Genomic DNA, 17118 nt, shown 5'->3' with positions numbered 1-17118 from the left:
AAAAGACTAAAAATTCATTAAAATAATTTGCGAAAACGATATTACCGCGAGTCTACTGATCTTGGTTGAAAAAATTCTAACTATAATTATTAATTAACTATTAATTTTCCAATATACGAGTGAAAAGGGTAAAGGGCTAGGGTGAAGTGTACAAAATGAAGAAATATCTGACCTGATCAGTTACGAGCTGGCGATCGGTGGGAATCGTTGGCCAGGAGACCGGCGGGTCCTCGAGGGTTGCCCACTATCTGACGTAGGGACGTCGTGGCCTCGTGTCCTCGTTCCTCTTCCGCATCGTTCTTTCTCGTTCAGCCTTTTATTTCCCACGGAGCGACGAAAATACGCGAGACGCCAACGCGTCTAATGCGAAAAGAGCGAGGAAAAAGGGGTGTGTTGAGAGAGGAACCAACACAGGCACATACGTACACACAAACACACGCAAACGTATGTACCAGGCACAGACTGGGTAAGGTGTGGGTGGGGACTGGACTGAAACACGTTGGACCAGCACGAGTGAAGAAAATGGACCAGGCAGGGAAGCACTGGCAAGCTTTTCCTCTTTAATGTGGAGAGAGGGTGGGAGGAGCGGGGATAGGGGGGGGGGGGGAGAGGCAGCAAGAGTGCAAACGCGAGAGGAGAACGAGAAAGTTTAAGACGAGACGAGGAGACAGAAAAGCACAAAAGGAAGTTTGCTCGAATGCAGTGGGAATTCACTGGGGAATAAAGTGGAAAGGAATTTTCCACGAGAGTCTGCAGAAAGTAGGGGGAGGGAGGATTCGCGAGTTTCCTCGAATCGTGAGGGGACGAAGTTTTTTTCCTGAGCTTTTGGGTCCAAAATACGTCCACGATCGCAATGAAGAACCGAAGCGATCCTCGCAACTCGCAAGACTAACCGGAGACCCGGAGCTGAGGGTGCTTTCCAACCCCTCCAACGACACTGACAAGTGGCGCCACGAGCATCCACCGTTCGCTGCGTGCCGTTCCACCGCGCATCCAAACACACCTACACCCCCGTCACTCTTTCATCTTCGATTCATTCAATCATCAAGCTATGAATTTAACACGCACCCTCGAACAATCTATTCACGGTGTCTAACGAATAACACGAATTAACCGAAATTATCCCATTCGATTACCGTCCAATTTTCAAATGTTTACTTTGGGGGTTGAAATTGATTTATAAACCAGTGAAAGGTTGTTTTTCTCAAACTTTGTATATTTTATCGTAATGAAAATTTGACATTTCATCAAAGTTATTAATAATTTTGTTTTAATATACGAACAACTTTGTGGGTTTTTTATTTTCTTACCGAGGAGTTCGGGGTCGTGTAATTTTTAAGGAGATGTTGACGGGAATGTGGAGCAGAGCACGGATATTCTAGGAAGTTATTCGTGCTTGGGATGGATCGAGAAATCCCAAAGGATCCAAGGGAAAGGTTTCCGTTCATTATTCAGTTTACACGAGACACGACGTGGTAATCGAAGCGTGTAGGCCAGACGAGCTTTCCTGCTCCAGTTGTTTCCTTTTTGCCCTCTCGTACCCCTTTCTTCCAGGAGCAACCACCTGTAACCCCCTCGTAGAGATGTTAGCTCCTATCAGCCACCCCTACCACCTTCAAACCTCTCTCTTATGCGGCTAAGCCACCATCCGGAACCAGAGGTTCGCCAATCTCTCCAGGCGATCCATCAAAGCCAGCCACGATAGGCTTTCCACATTTTCTCCTTTGCCCGATTGCCAACGATTCGCAAGATCCTCCAGAATTCACCAGAATATTCTACCTCGACGAGAGGCTATCTTCGCACAATCCTATCTCGTACCTTCAAATTCTATACTCACACTCCTAATCTGCCCTTATGCCCCTAATCCACCATTTAGATTTTTAACTTGCTTCGAGTTAAAAGCTCTCTCTATATGCTTAATACATTTTTTCAAGGACACTCCCTTAATTCCAGACAATTTCTTTACAATAAAGAAGTTGTAAGAAATTCCAGAACTTTTGCTTTCTACATTTTATATTCGATTGAATTACTTGATCAAAATTATTGGTTTATTCTACTTAAAAATATCAAAATTCCTTATTATACAAGTAGTAGTAAGGTTGCTTCTGAATATCTATCAAGGAATTTATTCTAAGAGTTTCATGAGGGATCAGCTTTCGACTATTGGTATCGGATATCCAACCGACTATAATTTCCACCTGGAAGCCCTACGCCAGAATCATATTTCCGGTTTCAGCGTTAATTTTTTCAGAGTATAAGGATATTCGATATTAATTGAAAACAATAGCAGATCGATGGGCAGGAGACCTTTTCAGGAATGTCCGTTTCAATTGGTTGGATGTCAAGTTTTGCGATATGTTGTGGAACTCTCCGATCGTTCTTCGTTCACTCAAACAGCCTGATTGGCGCTCCCGTTATATTCGATTACGGTGAAAACGTGAGAATCGAATAAGCTGGAACAATCGTTTCCTTTGATCCGCGTTAAATTTTCGTATAGAAAAATAAAGTCGTGCTTATAAAGGGAAGTATGATACTCGACGGGTTATATAAAAGCTCTTCTCCCAAAAAGCTCGAATTGTACCTGCTCTCTCTCTTTGCTCGGTTTCGAGTAACCTTGCCCCTAGCTATCACTGGGAAATGTTTTTTTTATGTAATTGTTTGTTTTTTCTTTATGTTTATTTCGAGATAGCAGAGAACACGGTTGAATCTTTAGTAATGGATCGGAGTTTCTATCCTCACCAAGTAAAGCTATCTTTTCAACGTGTGTGTGTGTGGTCTCTACTAATTCTATATATTCAGCGTTATGGTAATTAGGCTGCAACTATTTTGAGCACTGGTCATCCGTATTGATTAAGTTTCTGAGTACAGTAAACCACAAGACGATCGATATTGGATCTGCAGTAGTGCAAAATGAGTTTAGTCAAACGCGACTATTTCAGGACGATTCTGGCATTGATTGATATCACGCAGCTGGTACCTACTACTCGTCCACGAGTTTCCATCGGCTTATATTGTTAATGATTGTTGGAAAATTAGGCTCTAAGAGAAAAATGAGGTTAAAATAATGAAAACCAATCATATCTCCACCCATAAATTTTAGAATATACTCGTATGATTTATCATATTTACTTATTTCCTAATTTCCAAGAAGTAGTCAAAATATATTTTTATGGTATCAACGTTAATCTGACGATAAGCAGTTATTTTGAAAAATGTATACCTTATTGACTCGTATCTCTTATTAAAATGATGAATTTGTAGAAAAACAGAAAAAGGTTTAGAGGATTTATTAATCTAGAGCTGTAAGAAGTATTCTGTGACGTTTGAGAAAATTATAGCATGCGTAATTTGAGCAAAATGCTTTAGATTTGGTGTAACAGTTATAACCTATTAATCTTACAAAGTCTAAGATATATATGTATATCATAAGAATATTTCGAATAAAATAAATATATTATATTGAAAAGATGATTGATTCTTCACTTTTGTAATATTAATATTCCAAAGCAATATCGATGATAAGTATATGTTTCTAGCAGGAAAGATACTCTACAGGGCTTTGTTCATATAATATGGATAAAAGTACAGTACATAAAGCTTTGTACCTTCTTATGATAAAAAAGTTCTCTGCTTTTACTTGCTGGTGTAAAAAAGCATTACAGAGAATCTATGGTGTTATCGACTTCTGAAAAGTCTGAAAACGTCAAACTGTCTTATCAATCAAGTAAGTATTTTTTACTCACAGTACAAATCAATTATATATAAAAATTATAAAATGAAACATTTCACTCGAATCTCTACTTATTAAAACCGACATCTATTATTAATCAGAGTAATGCTGATAATGATACACATAGATTCTCATTGAAAATTTATAAACTTTAATCATTAAGTAAAATGAATAGTAATGTAAAGAAATATTTAAATCTAGTCGGAAGGAATACTAAATCATTTGTTGATTTTACAATTCCTTAATTTTAACAAGCACAAACATACATTATAGCCTTTTGGTAAGCAATATAATTTTACCAGAATTTGGCTTTATTGGCTAATTGTACGTAATTATTCTATAGGAGAATCCGTTAGTACTGCAGACTTATAAAGTAAATCGATCACAACTGCGTGCTAGGACCAAATTAAGCTACTTATTATTGTGTACGGTCGATGAACACACTAGTAAATGTGCTTATACTATAGGTAACACATAACACGTAATTGCAGATAGCTAACAGGTTTAAAGAGATGATCCCTTAAATTAAACAAAGCATCTAAATAAAATATTTGTCTTTCTTTGTACATTGAAACATATTTTATTCTGTTCTAGAAATACTAGATTGAATTTTGAATTTTTAGTGGATTCTTGAAGCTTTAGTTTCGCAACGATCGAAAGAATATTATAATAGATATAATCTTTTGAAGCCCCCAGCCCTTCTAGAATTATCCGTTAAAATAAGTTATGCAATGCAAGCCAGCTGCCGTTAAGATCCTCAGTTTGATAATGTCGCTTTAAAGCTTCAAATCGAAATCCACTCCTCTGCAGTTACGTATATAGTGCTTCTGTAATTTTCATTCGTCTTTCATATTAGAATAAATTATACTTATATAGCCCAGTGACCGTTAAATTAATATAATATCGTCTTACATTAATGTTTCAACAAAGTTCGTTAAAAAAATTCATAAAACGTTAACGTCTGGCGTATTAGTGGCTTTAAATGAGATTTGGTAAATGTGTTTAGTTATAGTGGATCGTAAACTGCTGGATCAGTAATGATTATGGATCATTAAAATTAACATTGTTTAATGCGAAAAAACTTTATTTAACAAATGGAACTTTGTATTATGTATACTAGAATATTAAATTTAAAAAGGGTCTCTTTGAGATCTACCACACACTAATAACATTCCCTTAAAAATTCATAATTATGCAAAAAAAAGTATATTTCATTTAATTTATGAAAATTTTCAATGTTTATAATGCAATGTTAATAAAATCGACACTCGAAAATCTCTTAATTCTTTAAATAGTTTAGAGGGACAATATCTGAAGTGTTTTACAAGAGAAAAGAAGCACTTATCGGAATAAAGAAGTGACTCATTAATATCGTTATCAGGTCTCACAGAAATTCCGCCTCCACTGGGTTAGGTATCCTGCCTGCTGCATTTAAAACAGTGTTTCCTTCACCCCCTTTTGATTTCGTATTCTTCTCTCGTGCTTAACACAACTTCATTCTTGCTTCGACGCTGCTTTTTCCTTCCCCAGTACCCCCCTGCTAAAACTCCGCGTACTATAGAGACCTCAATTTCCCTTCTGCCAAGCCTAACGACTACCCTAGAATTAGCGGTCGCTGCCTCAAGACGAGATAAAAACTTTATTAATTCGACATAATCAAGCTAGGAGCATTTTAGCAAACAGATCGAATTAGAGACCTATATTTGCCCATCGCATGCATAAAGAGAATGCTATAATCAGATTAAAGCCAATCCAATTAAACTTCTTTTGAAATCAAAATAAAAGATTCGACAAAACGAAGATTAAGCTCTAGTCTATCTCAAATCTTTGGTTTATGTAAAAGCGTCGTAATTACTCTAACATCTCCTTGATACGAATTTCACGCGCCTTAAACTCAATTACGTAGGATGGGTGCGTATACTTTAACGTAACTCAGCATAGCGTTCCATTTAGCGTTAAAAATTGAATGTGAAATATGTTTAATTAATAGCGAGACAAATTAGTGTCGTTATTACTTGTAATGAAGAAAAACATAACGCTCTGTTGATTACAGTAACGTGTTAATTAGGGATAATTTGCAATTTTAACGAGGCACAATTTTTTCCAGCAATAATATTTGTAATATCAGCATATTCCACCTCTTATTTGACCCTAATTCTACTATTTTTCCCCCAGATACAACCACGCGCTGCTTTCCTATTCCCACACATCAGCAACCTACTGGCAGCTTATTAATGTCCCGATATCATCCTACGTTCATTCCACCCTATCGAACTCAACATGAGATTCTATATTTAAAATGTTATAGCAAATATCCCTTGCTTTCTGTTTCAATGTTGGGCAAGAAAGCAAGTAGTAAAATTGAGGAATAGTCAGACTGGCGTACAAACCTATCTCCTCAATTTGGAATTGTCCTTGGTACGTAAAACGCATAGTCCTCTTGGTGAGAAAAATGGTAAGGAGCGGAAACAAGACGTGCAAGTGGAAAAACGAGTGAGAAAACCTTGCTCGTAATTGGCCAAGCGTTGACATCTGTTTTCAAAGCGACATATCCGTACCATTCCTTATTTAGACCAATTTTTCACCCTTTGTAGAGCTTAGCATTCGTGCATTGCTCGCATAAACGCATTCCCTTGGAAATTCCGCTGAATATAATTCAAGCACCAGAATATAAATATACTGGTATTTGCAGGAGTATGTACTGCTATGTGTTACTATATAAAAGATAAAGATTTGCGGCTTCGAGTAATGGCAGCTAAAAGTGGAACAATAAAACTACATGTTCTACATTTGCAACAAAATTGTTGAAAGTGCATAATGGTGTTCCACCGCTTTATCTTTCTTCCTTCGTCTTTCAATAAATCAAAAAGAAGCATGCTTGAACGTCTAAAAGGAAAATTCTGAACGCGTTGTAAATATTAAATCATTACTCTAGGCTATGGTATTACAATGCAAATATTACTAATAATATACACGCACTTTGAATTAAAGGAATAAAGTAACATATTGTTAATTAGTGGATAAGAAGTTACTGTATATACATAGTGTACATACTTTAATTCGTCCCAGATCGTGAAAGACTAAAAATTCTTTTATATCTTTGTAAAAAAAATAAATAACATTTTTTTATATCTTATATTTTTGTATTTTCTTATTATTTATGCCCAAAAGGATACATTATGCATAAAAGTTATATGTTTTTATAGAAGGCAATCAAGTTAAATAAATGTTTAAATTCATATTTTGGGGAGAATTAAAGTATATATATACTTTGTATAAGAACAGTGGTTCTTCCATGCGTTGTTTCGGCAAACTGATAAGAGCAAACGATAGGGCGAGCTGATAAAAGGTTAAAAGTCATTGAGATATAAAGTATAGAGGGTTGTCACACGCGTGATGAGAACACGCTTCTCGAGTTTCTCTGTCGCTGGTTTCATGGGTTGGGCCGGTTGGGCTCTGCCACCCTGATATTTTCCTCCCTCCCCCCCCCCCTCCTCCCCTCTGGGCAATACCGAAGAAGCAAAACTGAGAGAGACTCAGTCGCCGACGCGCCGCGACGCGAGCAACAGTCCTCACATTTTTCACTCCCATCCCCGGCCCTCGTCGCTCAAAAAACTGAAAAAAAATCAAACCAATCCAACCCCGAAGTACGCAACATACAACGATTGTCACTTTTTCACACGAAATCAAATTTTTCCTTTTTTAACTTCTACCACCCCTCCCCACCCCCTCCTCCTTCTCCCAACTATTTTCCCAACACCATTCATTGTAACCAAGAATTTTCGTACAATTTTCTAACTTTTTTTCTCATTTTTCTACTCAAACCTCGAGCGTCCGGTTATTGCACGATACTGATCACTAGAAGACTGGCTAAAATTTTAACTACTTCGCTGCTGACATCTGCCGCCGGAGGACTATCATTTCTGCCCGAGATTTACAAGTAAGTTGTAATCATTATTCATGTACCCATACCTCGACAATGTTGATTAAAAATGACTCATTCAAGAGAAGTTGGGAGCAATTCCCAGCGATTAATTCCAATATAATTTATTACTCCTACGTTTCGTTTCGTCTGAAGTTTATCAACAAAAATTGTCTGTATAGCTTTCATCCTATGAAAATAAGAAGAAACGCTATTCCCGTTGTGTATTAAAGAAGGTTATTGCAAATGAACCGTAAATGAAGGAGAATTCTCTTTCATAAACGAGGAAGCCCTCATCATTACGTTATAATTATTTATTAATAACTGCAGAAGTACGAAATAGTTCTCTTCTGCTAGAGTAATCGGTTAATCTTAAAAGCATCGAAGCCTTCAAGCTGAGTATCGTTAATTGCAGGATTAAGCGCGATGAAAAATATAAAGGTAACCTGGTGTTCGCAATAATAAACTCATTAATCACTCGTTTCGATTATGGACTATGTTTACTCGCATTGGCAATAAAAGAATAAAAGCATGGCTGAATTGTTCAAAGATTGAGTGGCTCAAGGTGGATAAAGTGTGAAGAGGGAAGGGGATGGGGTTGAGGGTGGACAATATGCCGATAACAAATCGTTATCGAGGAAAATTTTCAGGTAGATCGATAGCGCGTTGCCCGCTTATCAAGCGACCAGTGTAAACAAAATGCTAGCTCGACAACTTTCCATAAAGTCTGAGCAAACGCGTTAAAATTAACAACGCCTCCTCGCAAGCTCTAATCATCCTACCAAGAACTATTTAGAGATGCACACCCCCCTCTCCCTCTGCGCTCTTACATGTACAATAGCTGAAGCATTTCACCCCTCAAAATCCAATAATTTCCCAGCGCTCCACTTGAGATTCCTGCAAATGCATTTTAATCAATTTCGACTTCTTTTTTCATCATTATAGTTTTGTTTGAGCATGAATATGTCATTTCAATCAACTTTGACGCTTATTAATAGTCTCTAGAACCTCTTCTGAACAATGATGTAGCCTGACGCTGCAGATAAAAAAATCCTCTTTGACGTCATTACAGATCGTTTGCAGCATGGTATTAAAAAGGTTCATCAGTTACAGCACGTCTAGATATTAGCTGATAGTTTAATCCGTTGCTATAGGCAACTGTATCTCTTGTGCAAAGATATGGCACGCATGACTTTGATAGATACAGTAATTGTTTGCCTTGTTTAACACTGTTTATCGTGAATTGCTTTCGATAACAAATTTCAGACGATCTGCTTTGAACAAATTTATATTTGCCAGGTGATTTTTTTAAAAGTGTCGTTACTGTTATGTCCGCAGAATTACTCAGCTCTCCTTGGTGAATCATTATGCAAATTAAAACCTAGTTAAATGTATTTCTATGCAACTGTAATTCTTAGAAATCTCCTTATTTCCAATTTCTCTTCTTGAAACTTTCTACTGAAAACTTCTTGAAATGAATCTCTTTCGCACTTTAATCACTCGATCAAATTCGACTTTCACTATTCTGTGGTAGCATCGATAGTTTCAATAAAAAATTCCAAGATATATATGCGACTATAAAAATCCTTCGGGCGCTTGGATATTTCCATTTAGCGGTCGACCACCCCATGGAAGTAAATTTTCAAGACGAAAATTGAAATTTCTCCACGGTACGGTCTTCATCTTGTGAGAAAGGGCTAATTTGGCGAAGAATGGTCTTTGATTACGAGGGCTCCTATACAATATCTATAGATATACCCCGGGAAGATACAAAGCACCTATATATACCCTTGCCAATAAGAAACATTTATAAGAACAATCTGCAATAAAGGATTTCGACTAGACGCGAGAAATGTTGGAATTTTTTTATTTCTTTCCGTTCAACTCTTAAAAGCTGTAACGCTCATCTTGTAAAGAATATATGGGATTTTGATTACTAAGGCCTCTACAATTTCTATAGATGTACTCCAGAAAATTACAAAAACATCTATATATATACCCTCTTGCCAAGAAATAGAAAAACTATCATGAATGAAAGATATTTTAGTTAAACCAGAAGTACTTGGAAATCTGTAAATGTTTTTCATCCAACCCTTAGAAGCTGTGGTGTATAATAGAAACGATATTTGAAAATAGCTTTTTCCAATCGAGCAAGCTAACACAATCGAAAATTGTACATTTCACGAAAAGGTCAACAACGAAAGAAAATCGCTCGAAATTTGATCCTCCCCACTCCTAACACCTTTGACACTTTCAAGATCGATAAGAGAATCAAATAGGTTTTGCACCCTCAATTCCGTGATTTATCGTCGTATTTCTTCTATGCAATTTTTACAGAAAGACGTGATGTAATATTCGAGCAAACGTCAGAATCTTGAAATAGGATTTTTTTACGAGACTCGCACGCATATAAGTCGTCTTAAAAATTGCTCGAGTCCCTTGGCAGAGCCGAGCAATTTGTCCGAGAGTTTCAACGCGATTTTAACGCAAGAGGGCAGAGGAATGAAATTACGATTAAACGTTTCAAGTCCAAACTGGAATCTCCGAGCTCCTCAAAGGACGTTTTTTTTTCTTCTGAATATCTGCTGCAGGGCTGCGTCGTTGTCTTTTCTTTGAAGTATTCCGGGAATAACGGTTGGTCATAAAATTGCCACGTTTGGCTGTGAGATATCACAGGATACGTCGCTGCAGGCGATAGGAAGCATAAAATTCACACTGCTTCATGGAACAATACACGTCCCTGCCTCGTGAAGGAAAAGGTCAGCTTCGTGAAAAAGATATAGCAAAGCTGGCAGAACCCTCGATCTCTGCCTGAAGTCAACTCGAAATTCAGCCAATGTTCACCGGTTAACCTTCTACCATTCAATAAACATTCATCAGGATTACGAGAAATGGATGATGGGTACAGTAAAGAATTCCAAAGTTTAGCTAAATATTCTGAAGATTTTCTCCAAGAATAATTATATATTTAAAATTCTAGTGGAGCGAGATAGAGAGAGTTATTACAACTCGTATTATTCTCAAGTTTTATTTCAAGTGATCTATATATTCAAAATTTGTCGGTGCAATAGATATTTGCTTTTAAAAGCAATATTTTATTTTCTATTTTTCAATTTTCTTCTAAGGTATATATATATCTTCGAGAGTAAATTCGACGAGAGTCAAATGCACTATATATACTTATAAGAATTCCGTCGTATTCGCTGGTACGAGAGAATGCTTCATTCAGGTGATACGTACACATGATATTTACCGTTGAAAAATGCTGCGCCTTGAGATGGATATCCATGCATAACTTAAAAATGTTTACCTATCCGATTGTGTGAAGCTTTTCCCAATAGGTAGCGACTGGTCAAAGTTTGTTACGTAGGAGGTCAAACGAATGGATAAAATTTTAAGTAGAAAAAGTCGCGAAAAAAGTTTTTAACAGACATCCTTGATTCTCTCATTCGTTAGGAAATCGGACGGTGCAATTTGCATGAGTAAACTCACAGTACGTACATGTACAAGCGTGAACCTCCTTGATTGACCCGGACTCACGTACACGCACTCAGACCCGTGTAAAATACTCACACGTTTATAGGAGTCAGGAAACTGAGAAAAATTCGCGTTGAAAAGAAGCAATTTCTAACCGAGGGTTTCCTCTAGTTGGTGCAATTTTTTTGAAACTCGATATAAGGCAGCATAGATTTTAATGAAAAAGAAATTTGTCGATAATACTTTGGCTTGAAAACTAAACTTTTATTTTTTAAAATGCAGTTAATCAAATTGATGAATAATTCTCAGCCTTCCCTTAAAATTATAATCGTTTATCAAAATGATAAAATATTAGAATTACCCGATTTGTTTGTTTGTTTAATAATAAAGTGGTCGATAATTTTTCTTAGAAACTCCATATAAGAGGTTATAGATTTTAATGAATAAAAAAAAGGTTATCGGTAATATTTTAGATTGAAAAAAATCTATTATTTTCCAGCACGTAGCAAATCGAATTTATGAATATAATTCTCTGCCTCCTCTTAAAATTATGATCCTTTATCGGAACGATAAAACAGTCGAATGACTCGTTTTGTCTGTCGTTGAATAATAAAGCGTACGATTCATCTTCTCGAGTGACAGGACTGCGTGTCAAGGATTATTTATCCTTGAATTAATTATTATAGTTGGAATAACACGTGCCCTAGAAACTTTCGATTGGTCAGTGCCGTAGCCTTGATTTTATTTTTGAAGGTGTATTTCGGTTGCACACAGGCTCGCTGTTTACTAAAACGGTGCCATATGTAAAGTTAGAATTTTCAAAAGTGTATGTGCACATTATAGGCACTGTCTCTCGATCAATTTCTTATTTTAGGGGCAACTTTTTTTTATACCTATACGCAGTTACATATTTCACTTCACTGTCATTGCTTTGGTATATATCAGGCCTATAACCCAATCATACAAAAGTGACGAATAACTAAAAAAGACCCAGGATCAAGATAAAACCTTTGAATATTATGACCATTGGTATGGCTAAGAGTAAAAGGTCTCTCACTAGGGACGAACTGAAAATTTGAATAGCGATGGGAGAACGTCGATTGATCCAACTTAAATTACATTCCGACTTGTGTAGAATTAGAAAAAATAATGTCATTCCGACGTTTCTTTCCACCATCCGTCGGTGCTTTTCACATGAGAAAATACAAATTCGTTTTATGAGGAAAAATACCAGGGTTGTTAGGATGATGAATTCGCGTGAAAAGAATCATTTGTGAAACGAATTTGATAATACATGTTCTTGAATATTCTGTTCTGATTGCAGCGTACTAAATCCAATAATTTTCATTGAAGCCTGGACTATACGTATATAGTAAAAGTATAATACTAAATAAATTTCACTCCCTAGTTTACATTGCATAAATTTTCATTATAACAAAGCCTAAACCTGATTTAGATTGTTTCAACAAGCTTTACATTCTTCTCTGCTTCCTTATTACAATTAAGCTGAAAAGCTTACTGATATGGGAAAGCAAAATTTCTACCAGAATACGAAATTCTAGTCGTAAATTGGTCTTTTCACAAGGGGGTGGCACGAAGAAACTCACATAGTATATATGTCAATATTATTATTTCTTTCCAATCTGGAATGCGAATTACTTTTTTTCCACATCATACCCACGATAGAACGTCTTTTATACGAACAAGTAAATTTGCAAGTCAGAAAAAATAAGCAAGATCATCACCTTTTCAAAAATACCTCCGTACTCAGAAGATAGCGTCAGCTGGTAATCCTTGTGACGTAGCAAGAATAATTCATAAGTTATTTTCAAGATTGCACAAATAATAAAATAAATATTAAAGATATCTATCTCGTAGTATTTGTTTCACGTAGAATTTTTTATCCAAGAAAGAGTTACAGGACGATCAAATTTTCAGTGTTAGATTCAACGTGCAAAATCAATCTTGAAACTACTATTGGGTCAGGTTCCAGCAGGCATCATAAATAACGAAAATTCTGAAGTGGATTTATTGTGTAGACTGTAGATCAGAGTTTTGGTTTAGTTGAAGAAATTGCAGAGAGAATTGACTGGTAGTGGGAGGATAAGATTGGTCAATTAATCGAAGCACCTGAAGTTGACAAGTGTTGGCGATTAATTGTAGGATATGTTGAAATTGGTAGAAATCTCTAATGAAGGCGAGACGAAGCTCTGTCTGTATATTGGAAATCGATACTTGAGACGCGCGCCCTGCACGCGTACATAGGTGCTTGGGTAACTGATAATGTATGAGCTGTTCACCACACATTAAACGACAAATCGATTACTAGATCCATCAGCCAATAAATCCACCGCTGATCATTGTCGTCTGATAATATTACCTTACGCGTACACCATACGTAACTCTATAAGTACCAAATCGATGACTCGACTGATGTAAAGCAATTATTTTCTATGGAAACAGTTGGCAAACTGATAACCCAATCAGTTTAACTTTTATACCCTTCACTGCTTAAAGTTATATCAATGTTGCTTCTTCTGGTGGAATTTTACCTTTTCCCGCAATATTAATGTCTTCTGTACAAATATATTTGTTGATTGTAAAGTAAACTTTGAAAGGGTGTGTGTTTCGTTTTGTTTGTAAAAAGTGGCTGCCACTCCTGGATTCCAGCTGTATTCAGTGATGTTGAATTGGACATCTACTTTAGATCAACGTAATACTGGCTATTATTTATGTTCCAAAGGAAGTTAAATGGTTGTACAAAAGAATATTTGAGTATTGAGTGAATAATTTATGCAGACAGCTCAGTTATAATGTGCAATTAATATTCAGCTATTCGTGGTTGGGATAATCTTGCTTCTTCTTGAAAGATCTTGATGGATAACTTTAATGTTAAAAGTACTTGAAAATGCTGTAACATCTAATTGATCACTTGGGAACACTTACTTCCTAATAGATTTCATTCTTAATTAATTTTATCGATAAAAGATTCTATAATCTGTTTACAAAATGTGTAGGAATAATAATGTTTATGTGCTTATCAATATAGATTCTTATTGGGTGTCTAGAAAATACCATAATATTAAAACCGAGAATTGTTTATATGATAGGGTATCTATATAACCAGCGATAAATTTTGGAAGAGTTGGGTCGTGGGATTTCTGTGTTGCTCATAATATATTGATGAAGCCTGTAGAGATCCCAATTGTTTCTTTCTGCCTCGACCAAACCACGTAAGCCTTCCTAAAACAAAACCTTTCCATCCGTCCTAAGCTGAGCACTTTATGAACGACCATTCAAAGTTCTATCACGTTTCTAACTTTATTTCCAAAATTATCACAACGAAGCTTCCGCTTTCAGCCCTTCTTACAACTAATGCATTTCTCTCCTCGACAAAGATGGAAAAATAATATTTCAACAGCTAGTCATTCTCGATAAGTCAGTTGCCGCCACTAGTGTATATCGATAAGGAACTTGAACGATTGATGAAAAATTCAAACGTCAAGTGAAATATTTCTCACGATTTCAAACGAATTAAAATGTTGATTGGTTATCGACCACCGATAACTTATACGTGGTTATAATTTGATAATCCAATTAATAAACCTTAATATTCACCCCGAGTCCTGTTAACCGAGACTGGTTACAGCTTCATCCAATTTCTCTAATGACATATTAAAAGATTACTCGACATCATAAATCTAAGCTTTCATTTAATTACGAAGACTTTCATAAGATTTAATGAAAAACCTGGAAGATTTTCGTGTCAGGGAGATAAGGCCTGGGGTCCCCTCTTATTTTTTCTTCGTTCTATACTCGCAGACTGAGCAAATACATGACATTGCTCTTTTTCAACACTCGCATTGTTGGTCAGAGGATAATCCGTAATTTACAGTGGGCGATTTCCCATGCACATCCCGGCGACACGATTCCAACGGCTGGCGGTTGTTTACCGAACGATTCCTCATTATTATTCTCGAATCATCTTCGGCGAGAGTTATCCAACCACCCACGACCTGTTTCGTGGATGCAAATCCTCGGAAATCGATGGTGAGCAGGCCGGAGGCGCACAGTCTCACGGAAATTACGGAATCTCATCTGTAGGTATTTAAAGGGGAAAAACACCGTGCTACTCTGGACCATTGAGACATTTACGCTAGGTAGATAAATACAATTCGAGCTTCCCGCTATAATAATCAGAGAAGATAGATTTTTTTCCAAGTCACGATCAAGGAGCTTTGAAATAATCATGAATATTCATTATTTTTAATACTTATACATATATAATTTCTTCCTTCGATTATGCAGGCAATTTTTAAATAGATAAGTACTCGAAGTTTTTACTATAAGGTTTTGCTTATTTCAAAGGCTAAGAGAAAAGTGAAATTACATTAAATACATATCAATCGAGAGATCTCGAAATAACCGGTCTGTTCAAAGCAAACGGACTTCCATAGTACTATTTGAACCAAAAGTATAATTATTTATATTTAGGTCTATTTGTTTCTTTGTTTGTTTTTTTATATATTTACAAACTTTTGGACTGTTGTGTATATACTGATAAATAAAACAATTTTAAATATTTATAATTCATTTTAACCTGTTAAGCGGGAAATAAAATTTTATTCAATATTCAACCCATTTCACAGTAAAGACTTTTTACGATGATAAGTAATACCATTACACCTATAGTATTAAAAGAAAATCGTTTTAACTTATTGATTTTATTTATTTCAACATTATATATTTTATTATATATTTAATTTCCATAACAAAATATGTCATTATACTCAATTAACAGGTTAATATTAAAATAATGTAAACTGCGAAATTATATTGGATTATTGAAACAGTAATTGAGTATCCTTGCTACTTGTATGTGCTCGCCATAAATAAGCAGCTGTACGTGTGTCTAAGAGAGATACCGTTTGTCTAGATTGACGGGAGTTTTCTACTTGCATGAGCAATCTGCCACTGGTAGCTTTGACTTAGAAAACTAAATACGATGAGCAGTTTATTGTTTGTATTGATAAAGGAGGATTTCCCTCAGCAACAATTCTCCGAGTGTAAGCACATGGTGGCTTTGAAGTATTCACAAACTCCTGTTTATCAAATGTTTCCTCTTATATTGTATCAGAGAACGTAATCGTTTTTTGCTCAAGCTTCGCTTCACAACAACATAAAGCGTTTGCTGCCTGCAAGTCTTTCACGTTGCTCTTAAAAGAAAAATCGTGTCACTAGGATTCTAGCAAAGGACCGAAGTTTTGACAAACTTGGGAAGGACGTACTAGTAACTGAGATACCTTGACTAAAGTACTGAAGGATCTTTGAGGATATATTAACAATTGATACAAAAATTTCTGATCCTACCGAGAATGTTATTTTTTTATCAAACAATAATTTGTCAGAAGATTTCTTTAAACGTAAGAATAAGCATAGGGATAATAAAACTCGACGTCTTTAATTCATCAAAATCAATATTAATCAAAGAGTTATATGTTCTGTAGGAGAATTAGTATTTCGTGGTAAACCCAATTATATTGGGAAACTTGAAACGTAAACGGACCTTACAGGACCACAGGAAATAAGAGATAATTGTATAAGATGTAATTAAGATAAAGGGCAAAGTTAAGCAGAAGTGGGCAGTGTGGTGGAATGACCATTTCCAGTCTAATTGTTATCTTCATTAGAGCAAACTAAATTATCTCCAATTATTCGAAATCAGCTTTTTACTTATTTCACTGTTTCCCACGCTGAATTATCGTATTTATTTGCATAAAAGTAGATCACGTTAATCAATCTGTACATTATTAAAACTATATGCTAAAGACAATAATATAACAAATGAATGTTATTAGCAAAGCAAATGTGAATCGATTTTACCTTTGATACTGATATTTTTCTAAAACTAGTTATTTCGAGTGCGATACTGAAAAGAAAATGATTACGATTTGTAATTTTATTCACGACTCTAACACTTCCACAATGT

The 17118-nt window shown here is 35.8% G+C and overlaps 2 protein-coding genes across 4 annotated transcripts in view; one reads left to right on the top strand and one right to left on the bottom strand.

The window, feature by feature from the left end:
* Positions 1 to 863, bottom strand: part of Syt12 (Synaptotagmin 12) — a 39974-nt gene extending 39111 nt beyond the window's left edge. For both annotated transcript variants that reach the window (XM_066736973.1, XM_066736989.1), the window contains exon 1: positions 173 to 863. The gene's annotated coding sequence lies outside the window, so the exon portion shown is untranslated. The remainder of the gene's footprint in view (positions 1 to 172) is intronic.
* Positions 864 to 7292: 6429 nt separating this feature from the next.
* Sytbeta (Synaptotagmin beta) overlaps positions 7293 to 17118 on the top strand; it is a 36405-nt gene continuing 26579 nt past the window's right edge. For both annotated transcript variants that reach the window (XM_066734253.1, XM_066734246.1), the window contains exon 1: positions 7293 to 7670. The gene's annotated coding sequence lies outside the window, so the exon portion shown is untranslated. The remainder of the gene's footprint in view (positions 7671 to 17118) is intronic.

Source organism: Prorops nasuta, unplaced genomic scaffold, assembly GCF_024137725.1.
Source record: "Prorops nasuta isolate Cenicafe-Biocafe unplaced genomic scaffold, Cenicafe_Pnas_1.2 PNAS00002, whole genome shotgun sequence".
NCBI classification, from domain to species: Eukaryota; Metazoa; Arthropoda; class Insecta; order Hymenoptera; family Bethylidae; genus Prorops; species Prorops nasuta.
Note: the sequence above shows the minus strand (reverse complement) of the source record. Positions and strands in the feature narration are given on the sequence as shown.